The following is an 11130-nucleotide window of genomic DNA, read 5'->3' on the forward strand; positions in this document are numbered from 1 at the left end:
CCACTTTGAAGAGGAGGAATCTGTCTTTTTCTCTGGTGGAGTTTCTTGTCTTCAGTGAAATGAGAAGAGGAACAGAACAGATTTCTTGGTGTACAGCCTCCAATGGCCAAACACTTAACTTGCATATTGACCTGCAAATAGCTTTGAAGCAGGGTTGGGTCAGTAGAAGGGTCTCCATTCTCTTTTAAAATAGACTCCGCAACCATCTTCCTGTAATCTCTGCTTTCGTTTAAATCCCAAGAGCAGCTTCTAGAGCTGCATGCTTGAATGTACTATATAGCTGGTGAATTTGAGGTTTTCCCTTTGCTGCCCCCCATAGCCTTCCCTCACCAGGACTAGCCAAAGCAGGCCATTCCCTGAAGAAAGTGGCAGGACACAGCTTGGGTTGCCAGAGTTCAGGACACCCTAAAAGTTGTTGAACTTTTTTTTAAAGAAGACCCCAAAACTGATGAGCTTTTAAAAAAGGAAACCACCAGATTTTGGTAAAAGCTACAATAATTTTTGAGTTTTGGAGCTTTTTAAAGGCATTTCCGGCATGATTTAACCCCATTGCTGGTTTTCCAGGACATTTGCCCATTTTTCGAAAAATAACCCAGGACACCATTTCCAGAGGTGAATTCCAGGACATGTCCTGGAAAATCAGGACGTATGGCATCCCTAGCTCAGGCCTTGAAATATACATAAGGTCACACAGAATTCAGATTTGGCCTCAGTGCAGAATCTGGATGTTGGGTTTTTGTGTGTGTGGTGTCCTGGTTGCAACTCTGCCCCCGCCAGTGTAACTACCACTCCCCCTGCCTGGCATGAATTAATTTCAGGGTGTTGGGAAGGGAAGCCATAGCTGCCAACGCTGCCACCGTCATTCTTGACTCTGCTCGTGATACGAGGCAGGCGGTGGCGGGAGTATCAAGGGAAGGAAAACATCCCGAGTGCAACGAGGCTTTCTGAGCTTCAGAAGACCAGCCTGGAAACAGCCCAGTGGCTGGGCTGCGGCTGCGGCTGCCTGGAACTTCCTGGGATTCTCCCGTCCAAGAGAGGGACATCTCCCTGACAGCACGGAATACAAAGGAGAGGCCTTGCCACCTCTGACGTGCCTCCGGCTCGGACGCAGCGGGGGCCATGGGCGCCCAGGTAGAGCCCGGCTGCTTTTCTGCAGGCTCGCTTGACACCAGCGATTAGGGAGAGTGCCAGGCAGCTGGACACAAGGTGAGGAATCGGACATGCTGCCCAATGGAAGGGACAGCCAGCCCTGACCCCGGACGGGGAATGTGGCTGCCCTGCATCTACAGCTAAACAAACCACGTAAATCATCCTGGCAGATAGATAATTAAATAATTATCAGCCACTTAATAATGAGGAGTGGGTGTTCAGCATTAGCATATTAGACAGTGTCTTTAAGGGCTAATTGTTGCATTACATCAGAGTTACTCATTCATTATTCCTGTCATTTCGGGTGATAATTTGCACTTTAGAAGACAGTGACAATTTTAGCAGCAATTAGAGGCATGTCAGCTTGGGCCTAGTGAGTTACTGTCACAATTATAAGCAGTTTTATTTTATATTATTATTATTATTATTATTATTATTATTATTATTATTATTATTATTATTATTATTATCTGAGCATCCTGACTTGTTGGAGTGTGCTTAAGGGCAGCCTGGTCAGGCCATGAAGCTGACCCACCTGGCTGGGACAGCCTAAGCTGGCAAAGAGAACGGGGCTGCCAGCAGCCTTCAAAACTTTCCAAAACGGTGACACAGAATCTCGGCCGGGAGATGCAGCACACGCGAGACGGTTCTAGACAAGGAGGCAACAATAGAAGGCAGAACAATTATGAGCCCTTCTCCCAGGGAAAATGCTTTCGTAGAGCTTGTTACACAAGACACGTGACCATGCTGCATCTCCACCTGCTCAGGGAAGAGCCGGTCAGCCTCTCTCCGTCCGGTTCTGGTTCTGCTTTCATCCACACACTTTTACATATATTGCAGACAAAATGCACTTGTTTTCCCCAATCTCAGAGCGGTGAGAGACTCAGAAGTTCCAGCTCTTACTCGGGGTTCTGTTTCTTTGGAACTGAGGTCAGTGGTGACCGTGGTGTCTTGAGGAGATACGGCTTCATTTATAGACACAATATACAACCTGAGCATATGATGGAGGAGCTTACAACACCCACACTCCCAGCAGATCTCGCCTCCCCCTCAGGGTTGCAGGGGAGCCTTAGTCACAGCTCTTGAGTCCAGCACACAGCAAAACATGCCTCTTTCCCCCTGGCATGGAGCCCCTGCACCCCAAAACTCAGGCAGTGCCTGCACTTGGGGCGCCGGCTCTTCTTCTACCTGAGGGGGGGGGGGAGTTGTTGCTGCTGGTTTTTTGTATCTTTAGTTTAGATTTTTTGTGAGTTATGTGCAAATCGTTTTGTTTTTAATGTTTAATAAATGACTACTTTTGTTATGTTGTAGTTCCTATTTTTTCCATGTTGCAAACCGCCTTGAGCGTGGTTTTGACTGTCAAAGGGCGGCATAAAAATAAAATAAAATTACATACATTCATATGTATGTATGTATGTATGTACCTATACACCTTACCAGGTGATGTTGCTTCCAGTCAGGTGAAGGGGTCCCCCCATTTGTCTCTATGGCAACAAGGTAGCCTCTTTCCAGTATAAATGGCTGTACTTCACTGGTCAGCTGCGGCCTTACACCTTCACAAAGGAAATGGCTTGGTCGGCTCAGCAGGTCTGCAGACACGGGACTGCGGGTTTAGAAGAGACCCACAGGCACATTTAGGGCGGCCTTCCTTCTCCTCTATTTTTCTAAACATTTTTAATCTGCTCAGAGCATCCAGTATGTATGTATGTATGTATGTATGTATGTATGTATGTGTGTATGTATGTGTGTATCATCATCATCTCCTTACAGGACAGAAAGTCCTCAGGCTGTAGCCCCTTCCTGGAGGCAGGGAGGAAGAAAGATGGCTGCCCCCAAGACCCTGAGAGAACTGCTCCCCTGAGGTGTGTGCAGTCAGCTGTGGGCAGAAGAAGGGTGTCCTTCTTGTCTAATACAAAACTGCAGGATCTAGCTGCTTCCTGTTCCCTTCCTGCATCTGCGCCTGCTCCCCGCCCTGAAAAAACACAGCACAAATATGCAGCTCCCTCTGAGGCCAAAAAGGGGGGGGGAAGGCTTAGAATTATAGCAAGGATTAAATATTTCTTTAACTACAATCAAAAAGGGGGAGCAGCCTCTGTAAGCCAAACACCTTGGGAAACATGCATTATAAGGGTACATATAGTCAAATAGAGTTAATTAAGCTAAAACCACAGTAAATCTGTCAGGCCCATATTAATGCGATGGTCAAAATTGGGGGAAATATAGTATTTTGTGTAATAAATCGTGTCCCACTGCAGATTTATGCTGGCATCTGCGTAGTTACCACAGTTTTACAATAATCATTGATCAATCAAACTTTTATGACAAAACTATAATTTTTGCTGTGTTTCTCTATTACTTAGTTTCTGAGTTTGCTTAATTCCCAGAATGCGCCCCAGTAAATCTTGCGTTCTGAGATATAAAGTAGATAATAAGAATGCGATGTAAGATTTGCTTATATTTTAAGCTGTCTTTGCAAATGATTTATAATTAGGACAAAATCTAAGACAAAACATTATTAAAGACAAACGCCACTCTATAAATCACCCGCGTTTGCTTACGCCCCTGGTAATTTATTAGAGGATTTTACTACAGACTTTTGCAGATGATGGCCCCAGCGTTGCATGTCATAAGTGGTAAATATTTATGATTAAGAGAATGGTATGCAAAATTCTAACAATCCCTCAGTGACCTGGTGTGGCAGAACCCGGGACTGAAGCAGCATGGCAGGCCTCTGGGCTTCCCATCTCACGTCAAGCTTTAGCTCAACTCACCTGCACCTAAAGTGCTACGGGAGCATGTCAAACACCCCCCAAAGACTCCTGAGAAGCATAGCTTGTGAAGAGTGCCGAGACTTGTTAGGAGACCCCCTATTCTCCTCACAGAACTACAGTTCCCAGAATTCCCTGAAAAGAGTGATTGACAGTTACACCACTCTGAACAAACTACACTTCCCGGGATTTTTGGGGGGAAGCCATGACCATTTAAAGTTGTATGAAACTGCTTTGAATATAAAGTGCAGAAGGGGCAGTCGCAGCCCACTTGGGATATGTGTGTGCAAATCTGAGCTGGTGCCAGACATTTTGCTCTGCTTTCCTTTGGACCACATGGGCAGCCCAGGACCTCCATAGGCCCTAGCCAGGCTTGCGCCCTGGGCAGCTCAGCTCCATGCTGCTAAAGCAGTGGAGTCACACTCCATTGTCTCTTGAGACAGGCGGATGCCAACAACAGAGCCTGCCAGTATAGAGTCCTTGTTGAGACGTTGATTCTCAATATACCGAGAGTTTGGCAATAGGAGTTAATTCCTTGATTTATGCAGCAAAGGCAAATGGTCAGCTGAGGACTCTTCAGATGGTTGATGGCCCTGCTTAAAACAGAACATAGAGAGGTGAGACGGCCTCCTTAGCCTCTCAGCCCACAAGCAGTAAACTCCTGACTGGCGGCCTCCCTTCTTTGGCAAAGTGGCAAGGCTGGAGCAAGCTCTCTGCCAGGAGGAGATGGCCACACAGTGAACCAAGCTAACTCAAGGGTGTCTAGGCAAAGAGCAAACTGAGCTGGTCCAGATGGAGCCCAAACCTCTCCGTCCTGGGACAAAGAGGGGGAAGTCTGAGCAGGCTCAGGGGAATCCCAAGGTCTGGAAAATGCCTCCACCCCAGAAAGAAATGTTTAAGAGAACAATGGCAACAGGGGAGGGGGACAGAGTCTACTAAAGAAAACCCAACGAGGGCTGAACATACTCAGTGTCCACTCAGTGCTGATGGACTGGGGGTGGGAAGGACAGAAAACTCTGGAGAGGGGGAATGGAACAGAGTATTCCTTAGGAGGGCCAGCTCCTGAAGAGGAGGAGCATGCCATGCAGAGCCCACACTTTGTTATCCGGCTTAATTCCCCCCCCCCCCACTAAGTGTGGCACTGGCAGACCCTCGTAACTCAGTGACTGACGGATCCCCAGAGGTTCTTTGCATGTGTGGGGCACCCCATAAACACATGTGCCAATGACAATTCCTTCCCCATTCACTTCAGGAGAGTGGGGCATGTGGAGAATGAATGAATGAATGAATGAATGAATGGGGAAGGCAGATGTCTCCTCTCACCTGTACCTACCTGGCCTCAAGAACTTCACCTGAGGCCTAGCAGAGGGATGTGGTGGCAGTTCCTGGAGAGAGGGACTTTTTGGTGGTGGTGCCCCAGTCGTGGAATGCCCTCCCTGACCCAAAGAGGGGCTCCCCAGGGACCTACATGGCCGTCTTGTCAACTTCACATGAAGAAGACCTTTGGATTCCCCCAAGCTTTAAATCTCCCAATCTTAATCATTAATGATTACAGACAGTGCTTTTCCCCCCAACAAAAATGTTTAGGGGGTACTCTCATTTTCCTACTCATATTGAAATACTGACCCTCAATGAGGCCAAATTTAGTTTCAGAAAATGTTTAGGTGTATGTGTACCCCTGCGTCCCCCCCAGAAAAAAAGCACTGATTATAGATATTTATTGATGTTTTAAGGTCTGTTGAACTTTTGGTGTGGCTGTGAGTCCTGAGCAAACTCGCCTTCTACTCTCTCTCTGTGCTTTCAGTGTTTGTATGCCACTTTTCCACGAAAAAAATGTGCTCAAAGTGGCTTACAGCAAAGGAAACAAATGCATTTTGAAACCAAACAGTGTATGATTTCCTTGGTATATTTGATGGTTTAAACATTTGTTATAAACTGCCTGAGAACCGTTTACTATTGGATAGCCCCAAACCAGAGTAAATAAGCAGTCCCTTCTACCTGAAGATATAAAAAAAATATGGATGTGAAGCATCCCCCCCCCCCCAGAGAGGGATCTAGGGATCTAAGGGAAACATTCGGCATTTAATATTAAATTGGTAGCATTCTACTCTTTCTGATAATGCTCTGCCTGCACCTCGAGGGGAAAAATGAACGAAGCCTTCATTTTTCTGCTGGTCAGCCGTTCAACTGTTAAAGGAGGAGACTTTTGCCAGGAACTAGAGGAACAAAACAATCTCTTTCTGGCCTTCAGAAACAGCCGCCCCCCCCCCTCGCTTGCTGAGGCAAGAGCCTTCCCTGAGATGCAGCTGCTGACATGCCGGATGTCTTAACAGCCCTTCAGACTAACATGCTGTTAACAGACAGGCACGTATGTAGCCTGCCATGCCGAGTCTTGGCGGAAGCAGACTGACATGTTTGTATGCATGAAACACAGCGAGGGGAGGGCCTGTTCCACACACTGAGCTCAAGAGCTGGTGGCAGAAGGGCGGCGGGGGGGGGGGCAGAGGCATTGGATGTGGAGCGGCTCAGCACCCTTGCAGAAAAGCACCTTTCCGTGCTTGGCCTGAGCCCAGAGCGCCACACCATTTCCCCACACCTATTTATCAATCAATCAATCAATCAATCAATCAATCAATTAAAAAGCCATCCGAGGTAGAGGAGGACAGATTGATTGCAAAAGCGGTTATAATCCATTGTTCTGATCATCTCTCAGCCAGCATAATCTTGACTTTCCCCTTGGTGGCATCGTCAGGAGATGCTGCCTGAGTTGCTGGCTGGCTTTGTTATCAGTCCTGCTCTATCCATCACCGGGCAGATAATCCTTTTGCTCTGACATCAGCTTGCGATAATCTCGCTGTTCCATGCTCAGTATTCACAGGCAGCTCTTGAGAGTCAAGGAGGCAGTTTCTACCCAAATCAGCTGGAAAACACAGAGGCAGCTACCTTGGGACTCTGCACATATGCACACGCACACAAACCTCAGGTTTCTGTAAGAAGGATCTAACCAGACATGCAGGAGTGACATGGAAATAACACACTTTCCCTCTTATGTGTTCTTTTTTTCTTTTTTTAGGGAAGGGCTTTTAATAGTGCTGTGCTGTTTTTATTATCTGTATTTTAATAGATTTGTTCTTCATTTTGTTTTAATTCTTTTACAGTTTAATTGCTTTGTAACGATCATCATTTAAAGTTGATTGATTGCTTGATTACATTTATACCCCCCCCTTTTCTCCAAGGGCTCAAGGCGGCACATGTGGGTCTCCCCCTCCTTACTGAATCCCCACAACCACCCGCAGGCTGAGAGGCAGTGGGGATTTCAACCCTGGTTTCGTAGTTTGTCTCTCTAACCACTACATCACACTGGCTCTCTCTATGTTTTTATCTGTGAGGTTTTCATTTATGTGAGCCACCTTGAGTCCCTGTATGGGGAAAAGGCAGAACAACAACTGCTGGAGTTGGGAAATTCCCTGTCGGTTTTTTAAAGTGAGACCTTGGCTGGATCTAGACACATCAAAAAATGTTTTAGGAAAAGACATCGTAAACCTCATAATGGGGAATCATGTTGCTGAAAGAAGGGGCTCTACAGTGCCATCTGGTGTCACCGTGTTATAACACATTTAAAATGCCCTTTCAAAATTAATGCAGGTGATTCCCTGGATATTTTTTGCAGCTTGCTGAAGGATTGTTCCAGCGGCTATGCCATCACCCTTTGTGAAGTGGATTGCTTAATGATTAGTGTTGGGGGACTGATTGGTATTCACTGGGCGGGGGAGGGGTTTGCCTCGGCATCAGTGCAAGTCTGGACCAAAGGTGCCCCCCAGAGGTGCAGGCTGCAGAGGGTGCTCCGAGGGGCCCCTGGGGCCTGCTCCCCTTTGCATTGTGAGTGTGGGTGGGTGTCAGACTCAGAGAGCATATTTGATGTGGGTGGGTGCTCTGGCATCTGCCTCCCCCCACTTTTACCCCAAATGCCCCTAATTATCTGACACGATTGTTTTAAAAAAGAAAAGAGAATCACAACAAATGGGAAGAGCAAAACAAGTATAAACTGAATGAATGAAAAACTAAACAAACACAATTTCACAAAGATAAGTAAACAAAATGAGCAGCGCTATTTCTAGAAAAACAGGTCCTTCTAAAAACGGTCCATTTTAGACCCATTTACCTGTTGAATCTCCAGCCTGCCTCACTAAGATTTGCTTTTGCTGAGCTGTGTTTTCAAGCTATGCTGTCTGCCATCCTAGACGGACGATATAACAGGGTACCGTACGAAGACAGACTCTATATGTGGGCAACTGCAGGCAGGTGATCTGGCCCCCCTGGTCCAGATTGCGCCCCCGAGCCACGAAAAATAGGGGAAAACAGGGCGCCCGCATATCATATAAAGACCCGCTATTAAAAAGCTTTTCTTATGAGGCAGTAATCAATTTTTTTATTTACAGACATATTTATGGGCATTTTTTTAGCCACGTTTACTCCCCCTCCTCACCTGCGCCCCTGGCAGGGGCCTTCCTCCCCACCCCCCAGCTACAGCCCTGACCAGAGGGGGAAGACATCTTGCACTCTTTACTACATTGCCCACTATACCTTGGACCCAGGAGGCAATTTCTCATCTCACCATCCATACAGGAAAGATGTCTCTCCCTGGCAGAGAAGGTCCTATGACTTCTTACCGATGTCAACGCTTCAGTGACTCCTAAAGTCGCCCTTTTTGCTTTGGTGGACAAAAGATCAAAGAGAAAACCCTGGACAATAACAGTGAACTGTAAGAGAGAGACTGAGATCTAAAGAGAGACCGTTATTTGTGGTGCAACACCCCTTTTGCTTGTATTTATTTCTAATTCAAATTTGTCATGGCCAGTGGCTAGAACAATAAAGTTATTTGGATTGGATAGAAAAAGAGGTGCCAGAACTCACCATGAATGCCTCCCTTGCTCTCTTAGAATGGCCATGGCCCTCACTTGAGAGGTGCTGGAACTGAGTTCCAGCTGGAAAAAGGTCCTGAAAATGAGTATTTAAATAACAAGAAATTTTCCCTTGCACACCCCTGACATCCCCTGACCAGGAGTAAAGGTTAGGAGTGCCGTTTCCTGCAAAAGAAGAATTTATCTTCCAGGTGGTGCAGCAACATTCTGATTCCTTTATCAATTTATCTGCTGCTGGTTTTTTAGGGAGGGTGGATTGAGGGGATGAGATGGCAAAAATATTGCAAAATATTTGTAAAAAGCTAAATCATGCCTTAAAATTGAAAGTATTAGTTGATTGGCTAGTGTGGTCTACTGGTTGCTTTGGGAGTCAGACATACAAAATCTAAATTTTGAAGCTGATTTTAACTGAACTTGTTCCCTTATAAACAGGAATTGTGGGAGAGAAGCAATCTGTGCATCCCGGACGAAGCGCAAGTAGCTGCACAGGCACAGCACCCATGGTCCACAAAGGAGGACCGGGAGCACCCACCCCACCAGCCGAGGGAGCTGCTCATGTCCAGGCACGCCCTGCAGATGGGGAGGCTTGTCTGTGTGTCCACTGGTTCAAGGCTGCTTGCAGTTTTGCTTTGTTTTAAGCCCACTGCTGGCGTTGCTCACCCAGCGGCTGAAACCCAGCTGTGCTGGCTTCACAGACGTGAGGCAGGAGGCGGAAAAACACTGACAGCCTCTCAACCTACCCAAGGATGAGGCACCCCAGTTACCGCTCTGTTAGGCATCAGGCAGGTGGGCTTCCCAGCTGAATATTTGGGCAGAGTTACTAAGGCTTATTCTCCAAGCCTTTCTACTTCATGGAATGACAAAAGTGTAATTTTATCAGAACAAGTTATTTGTTGTTTACCGTTGTAACAATTGTTTTCTCAAAATTTATCTTCTGTAACTTGAAAATAAATAAAAACAGTATTTTTTAAAAAACAAAACCCCAAACCAAGGGGCAGTGGTCAATCCCATCTCTTTGCTGAGGGTACCTGCTTTGTGCACCTGTTTTCAGACGCCTGTTCGTCACATGCGCACATCGCATTTTGAGGCAGGTGCTTCGTAAAAAGCAAACAGACGCAGCCGGACACTTGAATGCCGGCCATGCCTGCAGCAGCCCCTCCGCCTCAGAGGAGTCCATCAGCAGGGGCAGCTGCCTGGCTGGCTGGGGAGTCTCCTTGGTTCTGCCTCTGGGCTGGGGAGATTTGTTTCTTGACCTCCTGGAAATGAAGGCAGTGGCAACGGTCCCTCCTGGCAGCTCACGCTTCCTGGAAGGCGCCTCTTGGACTTGGGACTCCCGCTTTCCATGTTTGGTGCCCCTTTTCCCAACACAAAGTGGATGTGATTTGTCCTAATTTATGTTTCCTGAACCCTTTCCAAATTTACTTTTAGGGTCCTGTCAATATTCATGACATGTGACATTTATGTTCCCTCGCCCAAATTTATTAGTGCTGGATGTCACATGATGCCAGGAGAGTTTTAAATGGGGACAATTTATGAACAAGGTGGGATAAGGTTAAAAACAAAGGGATACATTCAGCGTTTCAGATCGAAGGACCATATTTCATTTGCCTGGGAAAGGCGTGAGTGGGGGGGGGCTAGGGGGGAGCGACACGGGAGCAGAGCAGGCGGAGGTGGGGAGAGTGGCATTGGGCGCCTGGGCACTTGTCTGCCAAACAGCCTTCCCAGACGGAGCCCACGTCCCCTTGGAACAAGGAGGGCCTGTGTTCCTACAACAACACCCCTACCCACCCTCTCGGGTGCTGGGATCGGTGGAAGGGGCCATCCCTCAGGAGTTCGGGGCTGCTGGTAGCCCGGGAGAGGGCCTTCTCTGCAGCAGCCCCTGAGCTGCGGAACTCCTTCCCACTGAGGTGCATCTACGTAGCTCCTTCAATATTCAGCTTCTGGGGAATGCTGAAGATGTGCCTCTGTGTGTGGGCTTTAAATGATTGAGAAGTATATTTTTAGGACCTGCCTTCTATGATTGTAAAGTGTTTTAAACTGTTTTTAACACTGCATTTTAATTGTTGTAACCTGCCCTGGGACCTTTGGATGAAAAGCAGGTCAATAATAATTGTAGCACCCCTGCCAAGTGGCTCTCGGTTTCAGAGATTTATGCACAGCACAGCTGAGTTTGTTGTTGTTGTTTAGTCGTTTAGTTGTGTCCAACTCTTTGAGACCCCATGGACCAGAGCACGCCAGGCACCTCTGTCCTCCACTACTTCCCGCAGTTTGGTCAAACTCATGCTGGTAAC

At 47.1% G+C, this 11130-nt stretch overlaps 1 long non-coding RNA gene across 1 annotated transcript; it reads left to right on the forward strand.

Annotated features, from left to right (window-relative positions):
- Window positions 1-702: 702 nt before the first annotated feature.
- On the forward strand, window positions 703-9368 carry LOC144325844 (uncharacterized). The gene is made up of 3 exons (XR_013391042.1): window positions 703-1206; window positions 2920-3011; window positions 9272-9368. It is a non-coding gene; the product is annotated as an uncharacterized LOC144325844 (long non-coding RNA).
- Window positions 9369-11130: the final 1762 nt, after the last annotated feature.

Source organism: Podarcis muralis, chromosome 16 (genome assembly GCF_964188315.1).
Source record: "Podarcis muralis chromosome 16, rPodMur119.hap1.1, whole genome shotgun sequence".
In the NCBI taxonomy this organism is placed as follows: domain Eukaryota; kingdom Metazoa; phylum Chordata; class Lepidosauria; order Squamata; family Lacertidae; genus Podarcis; species Podarcis muralis.